This window comes from Uloborus diversus, chromosome 4, assembly GCF_026930045.1.
Source record: "Uloborus diversus isolate 005 chromosome 4, Udiv.v.3.1, whole genome shotgun sequence".
Taxonomy (NCBI): domain Eukaryota; kingdom Metazoa; phylum Arthropoda; class Arachnida; order Araneae; family Uloboridae; genus Uloborus; species Uloborus diversus.
The window spans coordinates 155,283,943-155,298,840 of NC_072734.1; positions in this window are offsets into that span (position 1 = coordinate 155,283,943).

The window sequence follows — 14,898 nt, forward strand, 5'->3', positions numbered from 1 at the left end:
GTCTCGATTTAAAAAAAAATTATAGCCACCTATTTCCCTAGCTTATCACCATTCGGAGGAAATGATCCAAACCACCACTCTTTACCTAAAGTTAGAACTAAAGATAGCATGTGTCTTGAATATTCCAGTTTCCAACATTTTGTGAAGCAAATCCGTATCCCCCCCTCCCAAAGATAGCCCGATAACATTTCCAGTGATAATCCAAATCGCGATTTGAAAATTTAAGTCAGAATTTTTTCCGGCTCCTCATCTCTTTCTCTAAACTTCTCACATAGCTTGAAACTTCGTCTTCAGTTACATTACAGTAGTAGGTAGATCCCTCAAACCCTTTCCTCCCAAAGATAGCTTGAAATTGACTTCAGTTTTGAACACAATTTCAGGAAAGAACCCCATCTCCTTTCCTCTACTCTAATCAAACAGCCTAAATTTGCTTTTTTTAGGCTTGAACAGCTGAAAGTTTCAGGAAGGATCCCTAAATCCCTTAAATTTAATAAAATACCTTTTTTAAAAAAAAATCTAAGAGAAAACCCTATTATCCGTTCTCCTAAAACTACCAAACATTGCCTAAAATTGTAATTTTTAGGTAAGTTTTTAAAAAATTTCTGACCCAACTGAGTTTTTTCTCCTAGCACTAAGAAAGATTAACTAAAATTGCGTTTTAAAACTTCAATTGAGAGAAATTTCTGGAAAGCAATCAGTGATCCCCCACATCCCTTTCGTGCTTCCTCTGACATGACTAAAGATAGTGTTACCTACTGTCTCTAAATGACGCAAAAGCCCCCCCCCCCCCTTCCCGCCTTCCTCTCTGCACCGATGATACTGGTCAGCATGGTATTACCTGAACATTTAGAAAAGTTAGATCTAAATAGAAAAATGTAAACGGGTAAAAGTACGGAAAAGTAGTTTTTTTCTGGAATTTTTTTCTCATGGCGCGGGGCCCCCAGAAGCGCGGGGCCCGTAGCATTTGCTACTTCTGCTCTATGGCTAATCCGATCCTGACTTCATGAATGTACTTTCAATTTTTTAGCATCACTGACTGCGCAAGTTACCACACACCGCCCTATAAACATAGCTTTGTTAACATTTGTTTTCATCTAAAGTTTGAAGATGGAAACAAAAAGCGGAACTTCGCGACAATTTTAGAAAAGGTAAAGATTCTTGATATGTTAGAACACCTAGAAAGTGGGTCGAAGATAAATTGACTATTAGGTATGAGGGAATCTTTCATACGTATAATTAAAAGTCAAGAGAAGGCAATCCGTTATAAGTCCAGCCCTTAGTTTTAATATGAAGCTCGCAGAGTAATACTTAAGCAAAATGCAAACAGTATAAAACTGGAATCTGCTCGTGTATTGTAGATTATGGAGAACGAGGGGTTTTGCCATAGAGACTCCATCTGAATGAGGGGAAAAATAAAAATTTTATGTGCGTATTCCGCTCATTTGAATGAGACTCTGTTTAATTTAGAGGCTAACATACATCTGCAAAATCGGACATCCCTGAAAACTAATAGATGCTTCCATTTCCGCGTGTAAACCGGACGTTTGCCTTTCCATACAATCCGTGGTTAGACAGTACTGAATATATTAGAATAGCGAGCAGATTGGCGCATCATAAATCATCTTCCTTTTTTAAGTTATAAATGAAATTTATTTTATCTAATGTATAGTACTCTTACAGTGCAATGCTTTATTGTTACTAAATAGTGTACGTACCGTACTGTTTTATTTTTATGTCTCTAACTCCCATTGGATTTTATGCATCGTAACATTATTTTATGTTGAATAATGCAGCTTTTATATAAAAAAAATAAGATAAAAAGTCAACTCTTTGTGCAAGAAACGGTAATATATATAGTTCTTATAAAGTATAAAAAAGCGGCTTAGAATGTAAAAATGAATTTTTCATAAATTTCTCCATTAATTAGAGCCTGTTTTCAAGAATTTTTACTGATAGCACTAAAGCTCGGGCGCAGCTACTAAACGAAAAAAAGAATGAAGAAACTCGGTTGACAGACATAGGAAAAACATGCTCCCGAAGCTTTTCCTTCACTTAAAGATAAATAACACAAATTTCATCGGAAACTTTCGTACTTCGTTACGTTAATTCAGGGCTGCCGAGAACCATGGCGGGGGGTACGTGGAGTCCCCCCCCCCCCGACTCCACGTAGTTTAACTTTTTATTTTCTTCACTAGAAAACTTTTTATTTTCTTCTACTATGATTCCAAGAAATGCTCCCGAAAGGCCGGGCCCGAAGTATCCTCCTACGCAGACATGGCTTCTCGTTGGCCTTGCTTTGCTTTGTAAACTTCATGGAATGCACAAGAAATATGATTTTGGGGTAACATACATCCCGCTTCACCAATTACATTGCAAAACAAAGTCACATCACCAGTGGAGGGTCAAAGTCAAGCTAACAGTAAAAGATTTAACTTAAAAATTTGCTCCTCATCATGGTAACTCAACTCTTGGGTTGCTATGCAAAACTAAAAACTTTCGGTAGATAATAAAACAATAAACACTCAGTTTACAACTATATTTTATTTTCTGGTTAAATGAAACGATTCAGAATGAAAGGTAACCGAAACGACGAATGAATATCATGAAAGAGATTTTTTTCTTGAATGAAATTGCCGAAAGGCAAATCAACTTTGTGATGACAGAGGAAAAAAAAATGTCATATTGAAAAGAAATCATGCAGAAATAAATCTTAACTAACTTTGATTCCTCTTGCATAGTAAATTTAACATAAAACTACCTAAGAGTAAAATTACAGTATGATAAAAGACAAATTTATTTAGAGAAACGTCCGTTAAGAATAAAAGATTGAAAAATTATAAGGTTTTGTTCTTTTGGAACAATGGATGATTGGGGATGCAAGCAATATTTGTTTCCGGAATACTATGTCTGCTTTAAATATAGTAATTTATCTAACACAAATGGGAATTTAGTTTTTGTTCTGTGACATGTTGAGGTTTTGATTTTTCTATTTTGACACGTGATACCGTTGTGATGATTTGAATTTGAGTAGTTGCACAGATGATTGAAATATGACGCAAAGAAAAAAGATTTTCCCATGTACACAAATGTCAAGGGCGTACTTAAAGGAGAGCCGTAGGGGGGGGGGGCAAACCACTTCCGAAGTAAATTAAAAACTATTCATCATGAATCAAGATTTTAACTATTTCAAGCTCAAAGTTGGGAAGGCCTCGTAATATTTAGGTTCGGACCCTCACGAAATAATTTCATATTTACGCGCCTGACAAACACAGTGGAACCTTGATATTTGTACCCGATTCGTTCTACAAGGCAATTAGTATGGCTTTTTTTTTTTTTTTTTTTTTTTTTGTAAAATGTAAATTGTTAATTTTAAAACGAATTTGTTAATTAGATCAATCCATTCCAGTCCAGATAACTGCTTATTTAATCCTATGATAAACACTAAATATACAGTACTGTGCATGAAATACATCAATAAAAATTCAACTGCACTTAGCTTGTACTGAGATGAGCTGATAGCATAAGTGGAATGTGGAGAGAAGGAAGAGGGATGTTGTTGTGACTGTTTGGAAGGAGATTCACGTCCCATAAAAACATCAAGTAACAGTCCTTGAGGTAAAATAAAAAATAACAACGTTTAATTGCACACAATTGCAGATGATACATGCTTCGGCGTTACAAGGAACGCCTTTTAAACGTTATTACTTCTTATTTTATTTTTCAAGCACAAAAAAGTATTTTTTCATCTCTTATAGCCCAGTAAATTTGGGATCTTTTGCACCAAAAAATTATAATTAAAGAAATATTTTCAGAATTATTTCCTCATAGCATGTGGAGTAAATCCTAAAAAGTCCCTAAAGTTTGTTTGTGAGCTTCCTTCCAAAATGGCGGATCAAACATGGCCGCCTAGTACTTTTTGCCTTCCTCATAACTTGGTCAAAAATAAAGATTTTTTAGTTCTAAAAAAACTGTATGCTCTAAAAGTGATACTGTTTCGATATATACCCTAAAATAACCAGTTCAAACAGTTGTTTTGACACCAAAATCTAAAATGTCTATTTTCTACATAATATGCAGCAGAACAAATCAGCTACTAAAATAAAGAATTTTTTATGGTATTCTTTTTAAAATATGAACTTCAAAATGATTGGTATATTCTATTTATTGAATAACCTAGTAGCTTTTATTCCATTTCTGAAAGATTATTTCTTTCAGAAATGGAATTCTTATCATATATTCATATGATAATCTTTAAGCACACTTTTAAGCTTCAAGCACACAGGTATTTATTCAATTCTTATTCGTATAGTTCATTTCTTTTTCTTCCCACACCTTGTTTGCTTCTACATTGCAGCCTTCTCAGATGACCTAAATTCTTCCGATGTAACAAGTTTATTTCAATATAGATGGGAAAGCCTTTTTGCTTCTGGATAAGCAATCAGGGAAGTTAGATTGGAGCTTGAAGGAATTGCTTATTCAGAAGACCCACCTCCGTCGGCACAGAAGGACTTGATGCTTTCTGTTCGTTTGAATAAAAGCAATGAACTCGCTAATGGTCCTGGTAAGTATGAAGTCTTACCGGGATTTTCGGTGCTTCTAAGATTTGGTACGCTTTCCAACGAGACGTGTATTGGATAACCTGCCCCACTGTTATCACAGAGATTATGGTTAAGCCGTTAGGTATTGTTCCAATAGGTAATTTTTGGAACCTGGACGGAATACTTTCAAACTAAAACCAGGTGCTGCATTTGTGGCACAATTTATGGCGGAGCTTCGTCGATGACTTAATAGACTCCAGAACGTCTACTTGTTTTAAAAGTTTCATTCAAATCCTTGCTTTCCTTCTTGAAATACAGCAGTAACACTGAAGCGATTGGCCTAAAAACTAAGCATCAATTCATATAAGGATTCATATTTATACAAAATTCCATTCGATTCCATGCATTATGTTTCGATTTAGAGATGGCAATAAACTATCGTTCATACATAAACCAGGCAGATAAGCCATTCTCAGAAATGGTCAAAATGAATTTAGTACACCTTTAAACTTGCAAATACATCAAAAATTGAAACTTTTCAAGCATTTAATACTTCTTTCTACAATTCGGATACAGAAGAGATTAAAAATAAAGAACAACATCCAGGAAACAAATTTTTATTTAAAAAATTCTCATGAGCAAATCATTAAAATATGAAAAGCTTTCAATAATTACATCTGCGTAAAATCACAAAAGACAATAAAATAGCTCATGTAACTTAATTTTACAATGTTCCAACAAAATGTTTTTTAAAAACATTTTAATGAGCAATAAAACGAGTTCTCTATTTCACAAATTTGTATTATACTACCAAACACTAATTCAACACAATGTTTTGATTGATAACAGTTAAGATCTAAAACTCCTGGTAACACCAAGACCCAGGGTTGGCAAGATTTTGGACACCACGGTAAAAACCACGGTTGGTTTTACCACCCTGTCCAAAACTGCCTGAATGTGTCCAAAACTAAATTTTTAGAGAAACTGTGTTTTGTAGAAAAATATAAAAGACAGAACAAAATGTGTCAAAGTTGCTTCACATTGAATATTTATTCAATATGAACATTACAGTATAAATATATACAGTGAAGCACCGTTTATACGTTTCTCTTTTATACGTTTTTATCAAATATACGTTTTTTAATTTGGTCCCTGCAGAGTTGAATACATTTTAATGTGTCCTACTATACGTTTTTTTCATTTGTACGCTTTTTTCATACAGTCCCTCCAGAAACGTATAAACGATGCTTCACTGTATGTAACTTTTTCATACAGCTGATTCTAATCTTGTTACATAGAAGTTGAATTCTTCATTAAAAATTTCAATTTGTACGCATTTTTTTTTTTTCTTTTTCTTTCTCATAACAGTAACCAAATTTTTCGAGATTTAGGAATGTGTGCAAAAGAAAATGTTCAAAATAGAGTGCAATAATTGACTTAAATGCAATCAATAAGACCATTATTTGTCATTACAGAATGTATTATATTAAAAATATGAATTTAAAAAAAAAAATTGCACAAGTTTTAAAACACAAGTGCATATATTTAATCAGCAATTTATTGTTTTTCAATCAATGATTCAAAAAAAAATTTACATTAAAATGTCATGTAAAACGTATATGTAAAAACCATTTTAAAAAAGGCTTTTTTTTGCATTTAAATATCACACACTTAATAACATTCCTTTGAGTTATTAATTGGAACTGAAATAGTTGTCTTGGTAGTGTTGTGAATTTCCTTTCATAACTCTACAAACTGTTATAAGGAAGATCTTGTGTATTAGAGTTTTTGGCAATTTTTTTAACTAAATTATTTTTTGATGAACATTTTTGGGAAAAATATAAACTCGTTAGGTAAAAACTTATTTATATTTTTATTTGTGCATTACGAATATTGCAGAAAAAAGGAATTAATTATATTTAGAACCTTTAGCTTTAACATACTTTTTGGCAGTTTAAGACGCTTTCGGACAGTTTTAAACGTAACAAAACACCTGTCCTGTCCTATACCAGTTTCGGACAGTCCAAAACCCAACCCTGACAAGACCACCCAATCAATTAAGGTTACAAAAGTTCTTCTAAATAGTGCACAGAGCACCACAAAGTAGTTTTTCTATAGTTAGATTTTCTCCTCTTTAATTTCCATTTTGACAACATTTTAAATAAACTTATCAATAATAAACCCAAAAATGTCTTCTTTTTTTAATCACTTTTGAGCCTGTAAAAACTTTACAAAATATAACTTAATTATAGTTCATACCATTACTAAAACCTATTTTCAATAAACTGCTCAGAAGCCCAAGCCCACCCATGAAACATTTTTGGATTTGATATTCGTTTTATTTCATTGCGTATTTCATACCTAGTTCAAATTATTATACATACATAATGTTAAGCTGGTTGGGACTGTTAAAATATATATTCAAAAAAGAAAAAATAATCAAACGTCAAAATATTACCACATAATATATTTTTGTAAATTAGGAGACGTAAGTAAATATTCAAGGAATTAAATAAACAAATAAGCAAGAATTAAAAGCTTCATATTTCTCTATATAGGAACATCTATATAACATGGATACATAAATAATGTAGTTACAAAAAACTTTTTCAGAGTTAGAAATATTGGGTAAAAATTTGATACATTAAAAGAAAAACATTTAGAAAACAAAAATAAACATTGTTTCACATACAAGAGCTAATATGGAATATAAGAAAAATGACCCAAAGGAGTCATTCTACGAAAAAGTCAACCCTTTGTCCTGCATGTAAAAAAAAAAGTTCATATATTTCATTAAAAAGAAATAATTTTAAAGGGTAATGACAAAATGTGTTGCTTAAGAAATCCCACACAAGATTGTAATTTGTTAAGCAGAAAAAAATTGTTTATTAATATTTTTAAGTAATATTTTTAATAAGATATATTAGGCATCACATGCGAGACAAAATGAGTTTTCCGTGGAATGGCGCAAGGTCATTTTCAGAAAATGCAGGGTGTATCCCTATTCTCTACTGGAATTGGAAGGCTTGTTAAAGCAAACATATTGTCAATCGTTTAACTTAATCTTAGTGAAGAAAGAAATTACAAGTTTTGTTTCCCAAATGTTTCATTTGTGAAACTTTTGTAATGCGGCAGATATCACTAAATGATGCAATACTGCAGTGTCTTTGCGGCAGTTCTTCAGTCTAAATTATAATTCTTGTTTCAGTTGCTGTAACATCTCACACGGATGAAACAAGAATTAGACTTTAGATTTGATATCTGCCGCATAACGAAAGGTTCACAAATAGAACATATGGAAAACAAAACTTACACAATTTCTTTGTCCACTAAAGTCAACATTGTTACTGTATTGGTTTTCCATTTGTTTTAATTAGCCTTTCAAACCCCTGAGATTTTTTTGACACACAATAGATCATACTGCAAAATGGAACATTTTAAAAGTGGACAACTTCATCAGAATTTAAGTTTAAAAAACGGATTTCATGGTTTTTCATATAATTATTTTAAATTATCAACAAAACCTTTAGATTTTTCTCATTTACTATTTTTTTTACATTTAAGCTGATTGAAAAGCATGTGGTTTAGTTGAGGTGTAACATGCCGTGAGGTTACAAGTAAAACACACGAAGTCAAAAGCAGGGGCGGATACAAGGGAAGGGGTCATGAGGGTATGACCCCCCTCTAAACCATTGACAATATTATCCATCCATTATTATTTAACAACTGCATGCAATGGATGGATGTAGAATAGCATGTAAACATATTACACGTTGTGTTTAAATACTTTAATGAATAAAATGTGTTTGCCATAATATTTTTAATTCATTAATTATTTGCTTGAAGTAAGTATTAGAAATAATACTTCCTTATATTGAGTCCGAAATTAATTACTAAAGTTTATGCCGTACTAGTGCCATCACTAGTACACCTAAAAGCACCACTTCCTTGTCAATTTGATGCTTTTCATACACATCCAAACAGTTCCAGAAATTTTAAAACTCTACATTTTTTAGCACGACCCCTAATAAAATGTCTACATCCGCCCCTAGTTGAATGAAACTTCATTTAATTTCACCTGTAAAGAAAAAAAGAACTAATATACAACAATAGTTGGGGCGAACTAAACCTTGGTAATGATTTGGAGTTCTGAATACCATGAAAAAAAAATGCTTGAAAACGTAGGATATTTTATGTAACAATAAGCAATTTCTAGTGGCATAAAACATTTCTTATAAATAAAATAATAAAATAAATATCACTTTAAAAATATAAGTATAAAATTAGGAATTTGATGTTTTCTTTGAAGTATTATCAATTATGAAAATAAATGATGCATAATAAACATAACGAACAAGTAAAACAATTTCTTAAAATAGAAAATAAAACCAAAAAATAATACAGTAGGCTCTCTGTTTAACGACTTTCAAGGGACCACAAAAAATCGTCCTTAAGTAGTATTAGGTCCTTAAATAGAATGCTTTTAACATTATAGTGAACCATCTGGGATCGTGAAAAGTCATCGTTAAATAGAGCATCGTTAAACAGAGAGCCAACTGTACATATAAAAAAGTGTAAATAGGAAAGAATAAATTTTAAATGCACAATGACTAGTAAATTCTTTTTCAATTATTTTGCAGTACAAATATCAACCAATGAAAAATAAACAAGAAAATTTGAAAACTTTAATGAGTACTTCACTTGCTTCGAGACTAGAGTGTCAATGAATCATCCTATCACTAGTAACCGTTATAAAACGTGATCATGAAACTTTGAAAAAATGAAAAGTTTTAACAGTTTTTGCAGCTTTAATAGAAAACATTTCAATAAAATACAAGTGGCCTCAGTAAAGTTATAGGAAAATGTGGACGGTTATGGCAGAGTAACATTCAGTTACGTAAAATAAAGTTTAACTTTAGCAATAACTATTATGCTTATAAAATTTTATAAAATGTGCCCATAAATTATACTATCTTGATGTCATGATGAGTTTTAAGTAGTATCAAAATTCAGGATTTTAAAGAATAAATCAATCAGCAACTGCAAATGAAAACTGCAATGCTCTGTACCGAATGCTTGGAAGTTTATAAATAGAAATATTGTACCTATTATTTAGTAACTAGCTTGGACTTTCCTTAAATGAAAAGTTTTTCCTTTCTACTACTACAATATTTTGCGAACGAGTATTAAAATTATCAGTTGAACAGGATAATTTAAATAATTGTAAAAATTACGAGTAAATATGGAATTTAATATATGCAGTTTTACTGCATTGTCTTTTTTAATGGAAATGAAAAGTGGTGGAATACATCAATATATTCAAAATATATAGCTTTTTTAACTTTAGAATTCATCATTTTAGTGCAGTGTTATTTATGCACAAGATTAGTGATAAAAAGTGTATATAAGATTAGTTTCAAAATCGGTTTTAAAATCATGATACTTCAAAATGGCTAACTCCTCTTGAAGGTAGCAATGCCTTGGATTATTTAATTGTAGTGCCAATTAACCAAATTTAAAACCTCATACACCATAACATTGACCACCCAATCATCAGCAGCACTTATGGTACTATGACAAGAATAATAAAAACACAACCCACATCTTTAAAAATAACTTTAATTAATGCGAACCGGATAAAATTATAAATAATTTTAGTGATAGCATTCCCTAATTATTTTCAACAGTTATTTATTTCGAGTTTTAATATAACTAATTTACGCAGCAACAACAGAAAATCCCTAGCAGTTGGAGTGTGTGCAATTCATCGATATACAAGAAGCCTTGCAAAACTTATAAAATATGCAACCAGAAGTTTTCATTAGTAAGCTGAAAGCTCATGTATCTAGTTGAAAATAAGAAATATAAGTCACATCAGAGACCACTGACAGGAATTTTAACCTGTAACTAACTTTTTTTTCTCTCATTCAATATATATATGTATATAGTACAAGCCAACATGAACCATATAATAGATACTTTGGGGTTGCTAATGCTATGACCTCAATTTCTAAGCGACAAAGTTTCACTAGTTAAACAAGAAGATGAGAGTGAAATATAACCTGAAATAATATATATTATAATATTCTACAACATTTAATAGCGCATATCAACAAATACATTTTTCAAATGAAAAATAGTTGTATACACATTACAATTATGGAAAGATTGTCACATTCAATCACATTGGTTGGAAGATTAGCTGAAGACTAGTTTCCTAACACATCGTCGATGGTAAATGTTAAAACACAACTTTTTTTTTTAACTTTTACTTTAAAACATAATTTTAATTTAAAAAACAATTTAAAACCATAAGGTATTTATAAGTTACAGCAGACTCTCGATTAACTGGCATCTGTTTAACCGTATCTCTGTTCCAACCAGCCATCATTCACTTAAGCATAAAAATCGAAAATCAAGTAGGAAAAAAAATTGGAAAAGTTATAAATTACAGATTAGATGAAAAAAAAGTAAAGGAAAATAAAGAAAAGGCAGCCTCTAATAATGTTTTACTTTTTTAAAAAATGTCAAAATCATGCATCAAAGCATAAGTTCACCCACCTTCCACTCATGGGCGCCCATAAACAAATTTGTAGGGGATATTTTTTCCATGGTTTGGCAAGATATTTTCCCCATAGAAACCAATTTTAGTACAGATTAGGGTTATTAAAATTTGAAATGTTCAATAACTTATTCATTAATGACTGTAGAAGAAATGTTTTTGTATATTTGCAAAGAAAAAAGTACTAACAGCAAGGAAGTTCTAATTTCTAAGGGAGGGCTTGAGCCCTCCCTTGCCCCCCTCTCCATATGGGCGCCCATGCTTCCACTCTTCAGGAGAAAAAAAAATGAGTGAATTTTCCAAACATTCTTCCTAATCAAATGGTGCGAAAAAAATTTTGAAATAAAGTCACTCATTTAAGAAATATATATTTTCATAATTAATTTCACTGTTTAAGACAATTTTTAAAAAAAAAATTCATTTAACAATCATTTTTATGTAAATCTTTTTTCCTCCTCTGCGTTAATTGGAGTTTTGCTCAACCGAATTATTCTAGTCCATTTGAGCTTGTTAGTCAGGAGTCTGCTGACTTCAAAATTTAAACACTTTATTGCCTTACAAAGGGGATAAACATAGTTTAAGGCTAACTATGAATGATAATCTATAAAATAGATCAACCATTATTTCTGTCTACTTATGCACTAAAACTTTAAAAACTCCACATTTTAAAAATTAAATATAAAATCTCAGGTAAAACTTAAAATTAGCAAGAATAGTTAACAGTTCTTGTTTTAAAAGTCAGCTGAATTTGGCTAGTTTCGACCCTGATGGATATTAAACAAAAGGTAATAATGGCTTTCCAGATTGTAAGGATTGTAGGATATTAGTTTTTACTTTCTAGTCTATGTTTTAATAAATTACAGTAGTCTCAAAAACCCGAGTCTCGAAAGTGCGAGCTCCCGCTTCATCGAAGGTGCTCCATTTATATTTTAAGTTAAAATTTTTAGTTGCTAAAAATTTGGTTTTCATTAAAATCTGAAAATAGAAATATTTTGCAGCTGTACAACTTATTGACTGTGTTCAGTAAATAATACAAATACAATGAGAAGTTGATTATGATGTTTGGTTGCTTTGCACATATAAATGTGTGCGGATGTAGAGAAAAAAATAGGTTAAAATTTATCTAAAAGCAATTAAAAGAAAATTTATGGTGAAGTTTGAGCGATAATTTTTTTCATGAAGACAATTAGTTCTTTTTCTTATGCAAGGAAGTAAAAGGTGCTCCTCCTTATGTCTTTCGAGTTGTGCAAATTTTAAATGCGGAGCATTTTTCCGGATAATCCAAGTTTTCAGTAATCCGAGGTAGGACGAGCCCCAATTACCTCGGATTTTCGAGACTCCAACGTACTTTGCAGCTCCATTTCAGTAATTTATTTTGACATATGGTTGGCAGTACAACATCTAACAAGTTGAAAAAAGAAACATTTTATCACCAGCAATGTGTTATCATTAAACAATAAACTAGAAGCCAGATTTCAAACTAATTTTACATATATATACTGTATTGACAAATCATCTTTATTTTATTGGAAAATTGAAAGTAATTTACAATACTAATTACGAATAATACTGGCTCTAAGTATCACATAAGTATATTAAATGCTTAAAATACTTCTATGGGTAAAAGATACAACAGTGTTGATTACACTGTAAATGATTAAATTATGTTTTACATCATTTCTGGTTTCTAAGAAATAAGAAAATAAATTCATAATATGTAAAAATGGGAGAGTTATAAGTATTTTTTTTAATCATTTTTATCTCTAACTTCAACAACCTTGTTTTAGTTCATTAAAATATGACATATAAAATGTTTTCTTGTAAATTTCACAAAGTATTTGGGGATGATACATTCACCAATAGTTTGATTTTATTCAAGTAAACCAAAAGGATTGAATCATTCGGATATTTCTTGCACAAGTTAAAATCTTACTCAATGATTTATGTATACATCAAATTTACTATTTTTTCTTCCTGGTTAAAGAAAACTTTCGAATAAAGCATATATTTTTAGAAAAACCATTAAAGTGAAAAAATAACTAATGAGATATCAATAACAATTTTATCAATATTTAGCTTAAAATTAATTCAACATAATTCATTGATTTCTAAGAATATATCTATTCAAAAAAGACAATAAGATATAGCAAATATAGTTTTGAACTGTATCAAAAAATGGAAGTTTCTAAAAATGGAAGCTAAATACTATTAGCATTTATTTTACATAGATAATAATGAAAGGAGATCTTGAAATCATATCTTATGCTCAAACACTTAAACAAAGCTGCACTAGAAGGAAGACTCTTACATTTTTTAAACAAAAATACAATACAAGACAACACAAATAATTCACTACAAATAAACAATTTAAATGCATTAGAACAAACATGGAACATGCAAAAAACAGACTAGTATTAATTATCACAGAACATACAAGTAGATTTCCACATTGCAGACTCAAAAGATCAAACTTCAGCAAAATAGTTTGAAACTTGACTAGGAATAAATATTTTGTTTATTAACTGGTGTATAATTCAAAAAACTTTTGAAACTTTTCTACTAATCTTATTTATATATTTAAAGTTGCATTCCCCATAAAACCTTAATGTACAGATGAATCAACATCTTGAAATAAATACTATTCATTCAACAGTAAAATAACAATAATTTTTCCGACTGTAAAATTTGAAAATATTAATTGCTAAAAACACATACTATTTTAGAGACATATTCAACAGGAAAAATTATCACAATGTAGTATTTGATTACAACTGGTTTCATTTTGTCTATTTTATCTCAAACGTTTAAATTTAAACTACAATGATTGGTATTTGTTTTGTTTTCAGTAAACATTTGAACTTTTTTTAACTAGGAAAACTGAAACCATTTTGACAGAATTTTGTACAGGAAACCCACTATATTTTATAATAATTCAATGTTGATCAACTAAAGTATATTATCACAGAAATAATTTATTAGAATCTAATTTATAAAACTCTTCAAACAAGGCTTATTTCAATCATTCACATCATATAACATCTAATAGAATTTGCTTTTCAGAATTAACAATAACTTCAATTATCAGTCACAACATTATATATATATATATATATATATATATATATATATATATATATATATATATATATAATTTGTTTTTTTTTTCCTTCCTCTCCTCACACGAGGTATGGAAGCACTACCAAAACTTAAAAGCAACAACGATAGTTTCTGATACAAGCTAAAACTCAGAAGTGAAACTATACACCCAATTGAACTTCAACCTGAGTACAGTAAACCCTGAATTATCCACAGTATAGGGTGGCACGGTAACCGTGGATGAGTGAAAACTGCGGATAATCCAAATAATTGGTAAAAAAAGGTACTTAGTGTACACAATAGCTAAAAAATATTAATAACACTCACAGATACATTTAAATCATAACTAAAACCATTGATGCATTTCATCTGGTAACATTGAATGTGAAAGATATACATAAAATCTAAAAGCAAACAATATCACAATCATAAGTTCGAAAAAAAATTGTGAAAAGACCAGCGGATAATCCGACCACTGACAATCGAGAGTTGACTGTAATAGCAAAAAATACTTCTTAGTGATTCTTTATTAAAGCACTTGCATCAGATGTGTTAATAAAATACTACAGAGTGACACCTTAATTCTATAAGTTCTGAAATTTTCAATGTTGCCTGACTTTTTCCAGATTATTAAAACACAGAATATCAAGAAAACTACCACTCTCTTCTCTTTAATGCTCAGAACTACCATTTATACATGTT